Raw genomic sequence first — 14,155 nt, 5'->3', positions numbered from 1 at the left:
AGAGCTAAATTAAGGTACTCAGACGGGCACGCACAGGTTGTGCAGAGCCTAGCTGTTTGACTCCCGTGGATTCTAGAGCAGAACACTAAACACTTGTGTTTATTTAGAGAGCAGGTACAGAATAGAGCAGCAGAAACTCAGCTTTCTCAGTGTTCCCCTCCAGCTCCTGCTAATCAACGGGAACCACACAGCTAACAACCTCATGCGAGGGTCTTAAAATGCAAGTTTTAATGATATTTCATTGTAGTGCCCTTGTACCCCAACGTGTTTATTATGTTTTCATTTTACCTGTGTTAGAGAGAGAGAGACCACAGCAGGAAAACTGCTCTTGTGAGAAAGAAGGACATAAAATGCAAGCGATGAATTAAAGAGGCAAATGAAGGAACTCTTTTCCTTTATTAGAAATAGAGGAAACAGATTGTGCTCGTCTCCCGAGGGCCCACAGCCGCGCTGCGTGGAATTCAGCCAGCTTCAGTCACAGAGCTCACTCAGGAGTTTTGCTCTGTGAAAAGAGGAAGCCAGATGGGCTATTTACTTTCAACAAGATAATTCTGGAGGAAATTGTTGTAAGTCAAAGAAACTTTTTAGCTTCATCTGCTATTTTAGCCTCTACACTAGATTCAGGAGGCAGGCAGGGAGGGTTCTGTTAGTGAAGACATAGAGGAGACCTGGAATGGGAATTGGGGAAACAGAGCGCAGTGCGCATGTGGGCGGTGGTTACCCAAGTCCAGCAGCTTCACAGACATGCCACCTGCGCTCACATCCTCACTCCACCAGCCACTCCCTACCACCCTGGACCAGCGATCTCAGCCCTCAGAGCCTCAGTGTCCTCCTGGGTATCACGGGGACCATACTGGTCACAAGATGATGTGAAGATTGAATGGCATAATGCAGGTACACCACTTAAAATATAACACACAACATAGCTCTCAGTAAACACTGGGAATTATTTTTCTCCACGTCACTATCTCTTCCATTTACAAAATATAAACAAGCTATCATACACATACGTATGTATATACAGGTATGTGTATGTGAATATATTCTTAAGAACATAGTAAGAGCTCAATATTATATTAATCTACCAATCATACTTGATGAAATCTGTATATGTGAAAACAACCTCTCTTTTATTTTGCTGTCACAGGGAAAGAGTAATATAATCCAGATAATTTTATCCTTGGGTCAAGAATTTTAAAGGGGTTTTTCTACATAAAATTACTTCTTTAAGAAAAACAACTGTGAAAAGAATATAAACAAGCTCATTAAATTGTGTGTTAGAATTCTCATAAATATAAAAGATGCTTCCTAACCAAGAAAGCAAAGTTTTCTCCATCAAGCAGTAAATAATGGCTACTGCGATGGAAAAGTCATCTAACAGCCACATTTTCAGGATATATAACATATAAATATTGTTTATTAAGCAAAAACTAAAAGTATTCAGGTTAAGTTATGGAGTCACTAAGCATCCAAGTTAACCTATCTTTTTTTTACACTTATAATATTTTGAATGATAACTGATAATTCTAAGATAATAAAAGATACTTTCTGAATGATGCAATATACAATTACATTCAGTCTACTATTTTTACCATGGCAGGAGAAAGGAATACATTTTTAGAAAGATTATTCAACACGAAGGACTAAAATGAACAGACTGTTTCACTTGGTTATCTTTGGATTGATTTTGAGAAAACCACAAATGCTCCATTTCAAGTTATTTATATTAAAGAATCAGCATCACTATTTTTTGGTAATACATTCTCCTCCTGAAGGGGAAAATAACCCAAAGAAATGATCAATTTATGGATTCAGATAGGACAAATACAAGAGCACATATTTTAGAACTAAAAAATCTAACAAGAATTGTTACTGCATTTAATTTTCTGTGTACTTAGTGACAATCCAGCTGTGCACCAAGTAAACAAAATAAGGGAGAAGGTTCATTTATGCTTGCCGTAATAGCGGTGGATATGTCAAGCTTTATAAACAGTCATCAGGTCATCATCTGCAATGCAAATCCACTGCATGCCTGGCATTCATCTGGGCCATATCACATTCCTCTGGGCCATATCTGGGCAAAGGGAACTGTTGCCAATAGGACAACATGCATGCAGCTTGCTGCGCCATGAGTAATGAGGTCCTTTGTCTCTGATCCATGAGTCTTTTGTCTTCTGACGGCATCCACAATACATTAACTGGCTAACTTATTAGATTTTAAGTAGAGAAAGTGCTGCACTCCATATGCCAGCAAATTTGGAAAACTCAGCAGTGGCCACAGGACTGGAAACCGTCAGTTTTCATTCCAATCTCAAAGAAAGGCAATGCCGAAGAATGCTCAAACTACCACACAATTGCACTCATCTCACACGCTAGCAAAGAAATGCTCAAAATTCTCCAATCCAGGCTTCAACAATATGTGAACCATGAACTTCCAGATGTTCAAGCTGGTTTTAGAAAAGACAGAGAAACCAGAGATCAAATTGCCAACATCCGTTGGATCATCAAAAAAACAATGGAGTTCCAGAAAAACATCTATTTCTGCTTTATTGACTATGTCAAAACCTTTGACTGTGTGGATCACCACAAACTGCGGAAAATTCTCAAAGAGATGGGAATACCAGACCACCTGACCTGCCTCTTGAGAAATCTATATGCAGGTCAAGAAGCAACAGTTAGAACTGGACATGGAACAACAGACTGGTTCCAAATAGGAAAAGGAGAACGTCAAGGCTGTATATTGTCACCCTGCTTATTTAACTTATATGCAGAGTACATCATAAGGAACGCTGGGCTGGATGAAGCACAAGCTGGAATCAAGATTGCTGCGAGAAATAACAATAACCTCAGATATGCAGATGACACCACCCTTATGGCAGAAAGCGAAGAAGAACTCAAGAGACTCTTGATGAAAGTGAAAAAGGAGAGTGAAAAAGATGGCTTAAACCTCAACATTCAGAAAACTAAGATCATGGCGTCTGGTCCCATCACTTCATGGGAAATAGATGGGGAAACTGGCAACAGTGGCTGACTTTATTTTTTGGGCTCCAAAATCACTGCAGATGGTGACTGCAGCCATGAAATTAAAAGACGCTTACTCCTTGGAAGAAAAGTCAGGACCAACCTAAACAGTGTATTCGGAGAAGGCAATGGCACCCCACTCCAGTACTTTTCCCTGGAAAATCCCATGGGCGGAAGAGCCTGGTAGGCTGCAGTCCATGGGGTCGCTACAGTTGGACACGACTGAGCAACTTCCCTTTCACTTTTCACTTTCATGCATTGGAGAAGGAAATGGCAATCCACTCCAATGTTCTTGCCTGGAGAATCCCAGGGACAGGGAAGCCTGGTGGGCTGCCGTCTATGGGGTCGCACAGAGTCGGACACGACTGAAGCGACTTAGCAGCAGCAGCAGCAAACAGCGTATTAAAAAGCAGAGACATTACTTTGTTAACAAAGGTCCGTCTAGTCAAGGCTATGGTTTTTCCAGTAGGCATATATGGATGTGAGAGTTGGACTATAAAGAAACCTGAGTATCGAAGAATTGATGCTTTTGAACTGTGGTGTTGGAGAAGACTCTTCAGAGTCCCTTGGACTGCAAGGAGATCAAACCAGTCAATCCTAGGGGAAATCAGTCTGAATATTCATTGGAAGGACTGATGTTAAAGCTGAAATTCCAATACTTTGGCCACCTGATGCAAAGAACTGACTCATTTGAAAAGACCCTGATGCTGGGAAAGATTGATGACAGGAGGAGAAGGGGACGACAGAGAATGAGATGGTTGGATGGCATCACCGACTCGATGGACATGGGTTTCAGCGAGGTCTGGGAGTTGGTGATGGACAGGGAGGCCGGGCATGCTGCAGTCCATGGGGTTGCAAAGAACTAGACACAACTGAGTGACTGAACTGAACTGAACTGAGACTAAATACCAATTCCCAGATCCAACATGCTTATTTCTGGCTAGAACCACTCATGATACTTGATATAAAGCCCAGTTAGGGCAACCATCCCCACACTTAATGTTCCAGTATTAACTTACATAGATGTTCTAGTGTTGAAGCTACTCATCCTAGATTCTTTGACAGAAGCAATAAAAAATTATTAACATGAGAATGTAAAAAACAGGGTCATTTCCCTACCTTCTAGAGTCTAAACCTATGAGTTCTCCTATTGGGTCTCAACATAAAATTAAAATGTTACTCTTCAGTTCCACCTCCCCCATAGCAAAACTCCTATGAAGGGAAACCATTAATACCACTACACTGCGCTTCAGTGTGAAGAAGAAAAGTATTAAGTATATGCAACAGTTGCAGTCTAGTTTAGGGGGAAGGGAGAATTGAGATGTGGCCAAGACAGGGAAGGAAATGAGTAAGGAGTGCTACTAGCCACAAACAATATGTATACACATTTTTTTTTTATTCTAAGCCTGATTTTCCAAAGTACCATCAATCTATCAATCAATTTACAAACAATAAGCCTATACTCATGGAGGCAGAAAAATAGCTAGAAGACCATTATTTATAAAATTAAGACCATAATTTATAAATTACCAATGGGGAGGGAAAGCAGGAAAAGTTGCAAAAGTCAGGGAATAAAAGAGTTGAGAAATATTTTAATTTCCATTGTCAAAAGTCCAACACAAGCAAAGTGTGTAAGGTTCAGAATTCACCTTCAGAAATGTAAAAAAAAAAAAAAAAAAAAGATTCAAGTTCCACCTGGTGCTTTGTGTAGACAGTGCCAAAGACCTGTTACTTATCATGTGTGTGCTCAGTTGCTTAGTTGTATCTGACTCTTTGCGACCCCATGGACCATAGCCTGCCAGGCTCCTCTGTCTATGGGATTCTCCAAGCAAGGATACTGGGGTGGCCTGCCATTTCCTACTCCAGGGGATTTTCCCAACCCAGGGATCAAACCCACGTCTCCTGCACTGGCAGGTGGATGCTTTTATCACTGAGGCACCAGACACCCTATTATCTATTACTTTCTGTTAAAAGCAAAGGAACAACTTGAAAAAGAGGGTGAAACAATAATTTAGAAGCAGAGTTATAAAAGTAGTTTAATTTCTAGAATTCTGGCTGCATATCATATATGATCAATAAATATTCTAGATTTACTGCTTTACAATGTATATACATTTTTAAAATGCGCTTAAAATTAGAAAAATCCACATTATTTCAGAAAGTAACTTCATATTCACTTCTCTCCATAATTCATTAAAAATAAAAATAAATGGTTTTTAAGAATAACCACAGACATGAGTTTGATGGATGACCATTTCTCTGCCCACCCACCGTGAGCCATGAGGACAAGGCAGATATGTTTATTCATAGAGTTCTGTGTTCTCATGTATAACTGATGTTGCTGGCATATGCTGTTACTTAATTACACAGAGGCAGAATAAATGCCTGATGCAAAGCCACTGCTGGAGTTGTGCTCGCTTACTATAAACAGATACAAATATTTTGAGGAGAGTTAAAAAGGCAGCTTAAAACTCAACATTCCAAAAACTAAGATCATGGCATCCGGTCCCATCACTTCATGGCAAATAGATGGGGAAACAGTGGAAACAGTGACAGACTTTATTTTCTTGGGCTCCAAAATCATTGCAGATGGTGACTAGAGCCATGAAATTAAAAGACACTTGCTCCTTGGGAGAAAAGCTATGATCAAGCTAGACAGCATATTAAAAAGCAGACACATTACTTTACCGAGAAAGGTCCATCTAGTCAAAGCTATGGTTTTTCCAGTAGTCACGTATGGATGTGAGAGTTGGACCATAAAGAAAGGTGAATGCCAAAGAATTGATGCTTTTGAACTGTGGTGTTGGAGAAGACTCTTGAAAGTCCCTTGGACTGCAAAGAGATCAAACCAGTCAATCCTAGCAGAAATCAGTCCTGAATATTCATTGGAGGGACTGATGTTGAAGCTGAAGTTCCAATACTTTTGCCACCTGATGGGAAGAACTGACTCACTGGAAAAGACCCTGCTGCTGGAAAAGAATGAAGGTGGGAGGAGACGGGAGCAACAGAGGAGGAGATGGTTGGATGGCATCACCGACTTGATGAACGTGAGTTTGAGCAAGCTCCGGGAGCTGGTGATGGACAGGGAAGCCTAGTGGGCTGTAGTCCCTAGGGTCACAGAGAGTCAGACACAACTTAGCGACTGAATGGAACTGAACTACCCACATTTTAAAAAGGTTAAAATTTAAACCTATTTCATAAATAAGATGAAAGAACATCTTTAGAATAATTCTGGAAAAAAAAAAATCCAGCTTCACTTCTTTGTTTTACAACTAGGACTTTTGTGTCATCCAGAGTCTCTATCCAGTGGACTTGAGAAAGAGGTGAGTGAATACTCTAGGTAGAAGACTGTACAGATGACCTCAGAGTCAGTCAAATACAAAGAGCTTACGAACAAATCCATTTTTCCTATTAAAAAATCCCTCAGAATAATTAAAATGAATTTCCACTCAAATTAAATTGCCCTGTAGTTTTGCGTGCAAGGCTTTAGACATTATAAACACTCCTTGACTTCGGCCTGCCGGGTTTCCTCAGTCAATCATGTAGTAGCCTGAAATTAAAGTGAAATGATTGGATCAAGGAAAATCAAATTTTTTAACATTTAGGTTCAGTAATGTGATTATGAAGCTTTTAGTGATATTGTAATTACTTTGAAGCTTCGAGCATATGTTTCTACTGAGAGTATTCCATGGAGAAAAACTGCATTAAGGAAACAAGTAAATACAGACCCCAATGATGCAAAAATAAATTTGTTGTAAAGCTAAAAGCTAAAGGTTGGAAAAGAGACAATGCATTCATGTAATTTATACTCTAAACATCCTGTGTTGAGTAACCACTTTAAAATCCTAGCTCGTTCCAGAATTAAAATAATGTAATGGCCTCCCTCTAAGGGCAAGCATTAGAGAAGCGATAGAGAGAAACAACAGCAAAGGACAGGGTAAAAAAAAAAAAAAAATTGTCCTGCGCAAGCTCCACTTTTTTACACAGAAAAATGTGACTAAAATTTCTCTCTCAAAATTAATGAACCATTGTATCAGAACTTGAAATGCTTTAATACACTTAGTAATTACCAAAATAAAAAACCAAAGAGTTACTACCCTATTTATTAATGTTTTCATCCATTTCAACACTCACTGGGATTATCCTGGGTTTGGGGGCTACAAGATAAATCAGGTAAGGTAACATCGTCAAGGCAAACAGGAAGGGTGACTGGAGAAGACAAAATGAGAGACAAGACAATGGTCTGCTCTCCATTTCTCCTCTGATTCATACTTTCATTCATTCAACAATTATTTATTATGTATGAAGCATACATAATATAATTGAAACATCCTCCTTTCCTCAAGAATAAGGCAGGTAAATAAACAGATAACATTAAAATGGAAAGATTTAGATCTTCAATGTTTAACAGGAGAATGATTCCATCAAATAATCTGTAAACATAGAGTTCTGGAAGGATCTGTCTATTCTATCAAGGCATAGCTAATCATCTGAATCACTTAAAGCTCCGACGTAGGAAGCGGTGCATTGGACTCACACCATTTAATTTGGCTGATGTCAATTTTATTCATTTATTTTTAATCGGAATTCACTTCTCACTTTCAGCCACCGGTTCTGCTATTCCCTGCTGTCTCGGAGGAGGCCTGACTCACAGCGTTCACCTGCCACTGACCAGGGCAAGCTTTAACTGTTTGCTTCCTCTGCCCAAACGGGCCTTATAAGTCAACACAGTGTCCACTTGTTGCAGACATGCTACTCTTTATTAAACTGGGACAGACCAGATTCCTATTGCTGTAATTCCTGTGTCAGTCAAAAGTAAATGAGGGAGACAACATAACCCTGCTGCCAAAGCTTCTAAAAATAAACCTGAACAGGCCCATTCTTAGCATTAAGACCTAATGGTTCCTCATTACTTATAAAACAAAACCTGAACTTTCCAAACAGGCCCTGACCTCCCTCCCCTGATTGTTCTTCCCCCTTCTTATTTTCTATCCTTGTCCATTCCACTCCCTCTGAGCAGCACTTCCCCTCCAGACTCTGCTTCCAAGTCCCCAGGCCCTCTGGTTTGAGGTCAGCTCAAATACCACCTCTACTCTGGAGGTCCCCCAGCTTCATCACACAAATACACACTTCCATTATAGCTTCTGCTGTGGCTGATCATTACTTTGTCCGTGTACACAGCATCTTCAAGAAATCATGACATGCTCAGTTCGTTATGGAGATTCAGAGGTGTCTCAGGTCATAACTTAGGGTCTCAGTAAATGTTTGTCGACATGAACATTTATTTTCTTCTTTTATCAAATAAAAATGAACTCTCTTGTTTTCTTACAAATCAAATTCTGCATCTATTTAATAAATGTATTCCATACTTCCTTTAGAGTTTCTCCTAACTAACAATGCATAATGGAATATTTTCCAAATATTTCAGCTGAAACTGCTTCATGAAACCCAAATTCCACACAGACGTCTTTTTAAAAATGAACCAAATTCTTTTCTTGCCTTTCATAACTTTACTGGGATTTATATAAAACTTCTGTGTATTTCCAACCTAGCCCTATTAGTTATTATTTACAAGGGCAGGACAATGTTAAATGATTCCACAGGAGCATTAGGTGTCTAACATTCATAGTGAACTGGTGAATCAGAAGTCAAAATGTACATAAAAGGGTTATTTGCTCCCGCTTTGCCTGATCATGTGTTGTTGCATGGAGTCATATTTCCTGTCAAAAGCATAACGAAGCTTCCCTTGCTCTACAGGATACAAATGAGCAACCCCGTACAGCAAATCACCCCGATGCAGTTCATCATTTCAGTCCTGGTGTGTGGCCACATGTTCTTTTGTCACCTGGGAAAACCACCTTGAAAAGTGAGTTATGTCCTTGGCCAGCTTTATCAACCAGCCCACACATACAGACACACACACACACTCACACAATGCTGGATTCCCCATGTGTAACATTACTGTATGGCCACTAAATGACCCCAGAAGAAGAAAGATCAAGTAACATAGCTGTCAATTCAATGTCCTGCATCGGTCATCCTTAGTTCATAAGAAGACACCTTAAAACCAGATTCCAAATGGTGAAGGCCTTAATGGTGACTGTTGTAGGCTGGAGAGACCACCTCGGCATGTCCATATGCTAATTCCTAAAACCTGTAAGGGCGACCTTGTATGGCAAAAGGGTCTATTAAAGTAAGGATCTTGAGATGGGAGGTTATCCTAGGGACTCCTAAATGTAACCACAGCCCTCTTATAGGAGGAAGGCAAAGGGAGATCTGACTACAGTGAGAGAGAAGGCACGACCCACAGAACAGAGACGAAGGGAGGCAGCCAGGAGCCGCAGAGCCAGCAGCCTGGACAAGAGGAAGAGGACTCACCACGGAAGCTTGCAGAAGGAACGAGGCCTGCTAACACCTAGAGTTTAGCTCTTTAAAACTCATTTTGGACATGTGACCTCCAGAACTGTAAGAGAATACATCTGTGTTGTTTTAAGCCGCCAAACTCCTGCTAACTTGTTACAGCAGCAACAGGAAGCTAATATGATTGAGCCATGCCTCAATGGTATACAATACTACCAAAAAAAGCTAGTGAAATTATGGTACTAATATTTGTTTTTCTGGAAACACTACTTTTTTGACCAGAACATGAAATTACTAGAAGTACGCTACCATGGCTAATTTATTTGACAATTTATCACAAAAGTATAATCAGTTCTATACATATTTTAATCAATGATACATCTATCCTGTCCTTAAGCCTAGGTTTATAACACTGCATTTTGTACTATTTCCAAAATACTTGCATGCTTAATGCTGAAGATCTGAAAAAACACAGAAAACCATAATAAAAAAAAAATCCCAGACCCAAGGTAATAATTTTGAGGTACACATCCCAGGGTTTTTACATATATAAATGGCACCTAATGCTACAGCTTGCATTTATGGTAAGAAAGTTCTTACACTAATGTACAAAAAAATCTTTTTTAACTATCAAAGAATTTGCAAATATTTATCAGTCTTAGATCATTAATGTTAATCATCCTGTTATCATCATTTGTTGAGAACAAAAAAACAATCATGTCATCCCAGAAACCAGAGCTCAAGTGGCATTTCCACCTTCCTCTAACTTTACAGGCATAGCTTGTATTCTACTGAGGATAAAATGATTGAATTGGGTACAGAAGTCAGAAGAGATATCTAATAAATTTATACATGAATAATTGTAACAACCATAACTGGACTTAACAGAGAAGTTCGTTATGTGTTAGACCCCCAATACAAATAATTCCAGAACTTCCCCTCAACCCCTCCCCTCCAGCAGAGTTATGAAATGTGCTGCCGCGCGGCACAGTGCCCAACACGGCTAGTGTATGATGGCGAGGACACAGACCCAGCGTGAACCTCCAGCATCATACACTGTGAATAAGATGATTTCATGCCTTTCTTGAAATCAAGCTGATGGAGAAAAGAAAATCAACACACTTGATAAGAAACTCTGCAAGCAGTAAGCAAAATCAAACGCATACACACACACACACACACACACACACACGGGAAATAAAAAAGAAGAAAACCCTAGAAAGGACCACAATAAAGGAAGAAATTCCCTTACCTACCACTAACTAGGCATGTCACCAGTTCCTCAATGAACAAGAGTAGGAAGTAAATGTCAGACCTCCACTATATACACTATATATTACTTCCTGTTTATATCATGTAACTCTGTCCAAACTGACTGCACAGTAGAACACATACAATTCCCACCCAACACTGTGAATTCAGGCAATCATTTAAAAACATCTTTCGATAGTGTCACACATATAACCAGACTTAGTGGATGCCAACTGACGTGTGCAGTCCACATCTGCTCGTGATCAGCATCCCGGAAAGGCAGCAACTCAGAAAAAGCTGCCCCAGTTGTGCTTAAATCTGAACCTCTCACTCCATAAGGACTCACCAGGGAACTGGAAAGGACTTCAGGCCAGAGTTCAAGGGCAGAGAGAAGACTGAGAGAATGAATTATTATTCTTGAGACTTTATATTTCTCCAGACAGGTAAGCCTAACTCCTGTCCTGTCCTCAAGCCAGCTCAAGGTTCTTCACTCCCCAAAACTCTTGACTCAAGGGAAAAAAACGTAATCAGGACCATATTACCCTGAAAGCAAAGTGCAGAGGCTGGGCCTATGAGTAGTTGAGTTTTACTGCAGACAACTCCAGAGAAAGAGAGAGAGAGAGAGAGAGAGAGAGAGAGAGAGAGAGAGAGAGAGAGAGTCCAGGGGAAGAGCCACAGCAGGGCTGGTCTCTTTAGTCACACAATTCCTGACACAACCCTCAGGAACACTTGTATAACCAGCCAAGCCCTGTGGAAAGCCCAGAGGCAAGCAAGGAAAGAGCTCACCTCTTTAATTAGTCAGACAGCAGCTGCTTCTGTGAGCTCTGACAGAATCAAAGAACGTGGGGAAGAAGAAAATGAGGGGAGAGACAAGGGGGAGTACAAATGGATGATAAAAGCCAAGGTCTTCCTCAGAAACACACACATCCCAAACCTCGTCCTCTTTCTCCACATTATTAATAACAAGGTGAATCTCGGGTGTCTCTTTCCTTTCTTCCCATGTTCTGGAAAACGAATCTACTCTGAACAATAAGCTTAAAAAATGACTATATAGTTGCAGAGGGGTTCATCTCAGGTGATGTTATTTACACATTGAAACTTCAAAAAACATTTAATTGTAGGGATAACTGGCGCATTCATCAATTACAGGGATAAATAAAGAACATGTTTCAACTGGAACACTAATATTAGTTTACTAATCACTACTATTTTCCTCTCCTAATTTGATAAGGGTGGGGGTTTAAGGGACAGGGAAGGTTTGTATATACTGTATATAGAGATTTTTCTCTCTCTGATGCTAAGGTCTCTAATGTTATCCTTTACGGGGAACCCTATTCAAACCTTACAGCAAGAGTCAACTCGATAAATCATCAAGAACTCATCAATACTCTTAAAAATACAAATGTCCTAAGGTGGTCTCAATACATGGGCCAAGCATATAAGTAAATAAGCCTGGAAGGTGAGCTGCAACATAAATCAATGTCTTTAATATCACAAAACTTAAGAGAGAAGCCATTCAGATTACTACAAAGAAGCATTTAAAATGAGCTCATTAAATTCAAATTAAAACAGAAACACTATATAAGCAATGGGCCACAATTAACAGCTGAAGAAACAGCAGGTAAGAAACAATTTCCATTGATCAAAAAAATAAAAACTAACAGAATAAAGTATTCTGCACTGAAATGGTTTTCATGAATATGAAACACTATCAAGTAAGAACTTTTTTTTCTGAATTTTCAAAGAGGTTTGGAGGTAGAAATGGATTTGCATATCTTAATACAAAGTGCTTTCACTGAATCATTTTCAAGCAATGAAGCCAGGAGTTTTCACAAAAAAAAAAAAAAAAAAAAAATGCAGACTTCAAAAAACCCTTAGAAATAGTTCCAAAGTTGAAAAGGGCACAGAGTCATCATTTTGGAGTCTTTGGAACCAAAGAAGAACTGTACATAATTACAAGAAATCTATGCAAAAATGGAGAACTTTTTTTGTGACACAATTGTACATCATCATCAACAGCTTTCAGCCTACTTTGGGGACTGAGATGTAGGGTTGCTTCTCATCTAAAATTATTGAAATGGCAGAGCAAGAGACAATACACAGTATATTTAACTGAAATATAAATTCTGAGGTTTTAAAATTCACCACATACAAGCTTTAAAACTAATATGCAGACTTGTGGCCAAACAGTACAGTTAGACCGTACATCCATGATGGCTTTTTTCCTGTTTTTTTGTTAACTCATGTATCCCTGGCACCCAGAACAGTACTGGGCACACAGTAGATTTACTGAATCTGCTTTCATGGAAATAAAGCACGATAAAGTGAGAAGTGAAGGGGTTTTCTTCTTAAATTCATTTGAAAAATTAAAGTATATTGTTTCTCAACTATCAGAAAGGCGATGATATTTTACGCTACACGGGGGGAACGTGGGCACGCACAGACGCTGTTGGTGGGGCAGGGACACGAGGACAGCTGGGCACTCCGTGCTTAAAGGCAGGAAGTTCAGGGCGGGGGCGAGGCCGCGAGAGACGGCAAACCCAGCAGGCGCTGTGGAAAGCTGGGTCGGTTCAGAGGAGGGTGTCTTTGTGTCATTTCTCCAGCTTTGGAAAGCTGGGTCGGTTCTGGGGAGGGTGTCTTTTTGTCATTTCTCCAGTTCACAGGAGTAGGATAGCTCTTTGCTGCCTTGCTATGGTGGACAGAAGTGTAAAACATGGTGATTTCTTTTAAACAATTTGGAAATACCTAGCAAAATTCAAAATCTACGAATCTTTCTTTTTTAAATATGTACTTATTTATTTGGCTGTGCTGGGTTTCAGTGTGGCACGTGGGATCCTTGGTCTTCACTGAGGCATACCGCGTGTGAGATTTAGTTCCTTGACCAAGGATGGAACCCAGGCCCCCTGCACTGGGAATGCAGAGTCTTAGCCACTGGACCACCAGGGAAGTCCCTCTACAAACCTTTTAACTAGAAAATCCACTCAGAGATTGTAATATTTTTACTTTACATATAAGCTTACATATGCAAATAAAGTCATATGGACACAAACACTCCTAATGATAGCAACTATCTGTAAACCTACTGTATGCTCATTTATTGGAGACTATCTACATAATTTATGTACATCCATTAAATACTAGACAGGAATAACTGTAGGGTCGATCTGCACACGCAGATTCATAAGTTTTCTAAGAGATGTTAAGTTAAACAAAGTACAAAAAAGGTTTGAATTATTTTTTTTTAGATCACTAAAAATCATTTTTAAGACATTGAGTTTGAATTTCAATATTGGCAACATAATTATATATATGTATTTCCATGTACTTTAGGGCTTCCCTGGTGGCTCAGTGGTAAAGAATCCACCTGCAATGCAGGATCCAAGGAGACCTGGATTCAAACCCTGGGTCAGGAAGATCCCCTGGAGAACAGCAGGGCAATTGACTCCAGTATTCCTGCCTGGAGAATCCCATGGACAGAGGAGCCTGGAGGGCTACAGTCCAGGGGGCTGCAAAGAGTCAGATA

At 39.8% G+C, this 14,155-nt stretch overlaps 1 protein-coding gene and 1 long non-coding RNA gene across 8 annotated transcripts in view; one reads left to right on the top strand and one right to left on the bottom strand.

Annotated features, from left to right (window-relative positions):
- PRKN (parkin RBR E3 ubiquitin protein ligase) overlaps positions 1–14,155 on the bottom strand; it is a 1,206,600-nt gene that overhangs the window by 1,189,393 nt on the left and 3,052 nt on the right. The window lies entirely within an intron of this gene.
- LOC123327840 lies at positions 767–7,803 on the top strand. The gene is made up of 2 exons (XR_006542522.1): positions 767–894; positions 7,627–7,803. It is a non-coding gene; the product is annotated as an uncharacterized LOC123327840 (long non-coding RNA).

This window comes from Bubalus bubalis, chromosome 10 (genome assembly GCF_019923935.1).
Source record: "Bubalus bubalis isolate 160015118507 breed Murrah chromosome 10, NDDB_SH_1, whole genome shotgun sequence".
Lineage (NCBI taxonomy): Eukaryota > Metazoa > Chordata > Mammalia > Artiodactyla > Bovidae > Bubalus > Bubalus bubalis.
This window is presented reverse-complemented; position numbering and strand designations above follow the sequence as displayed.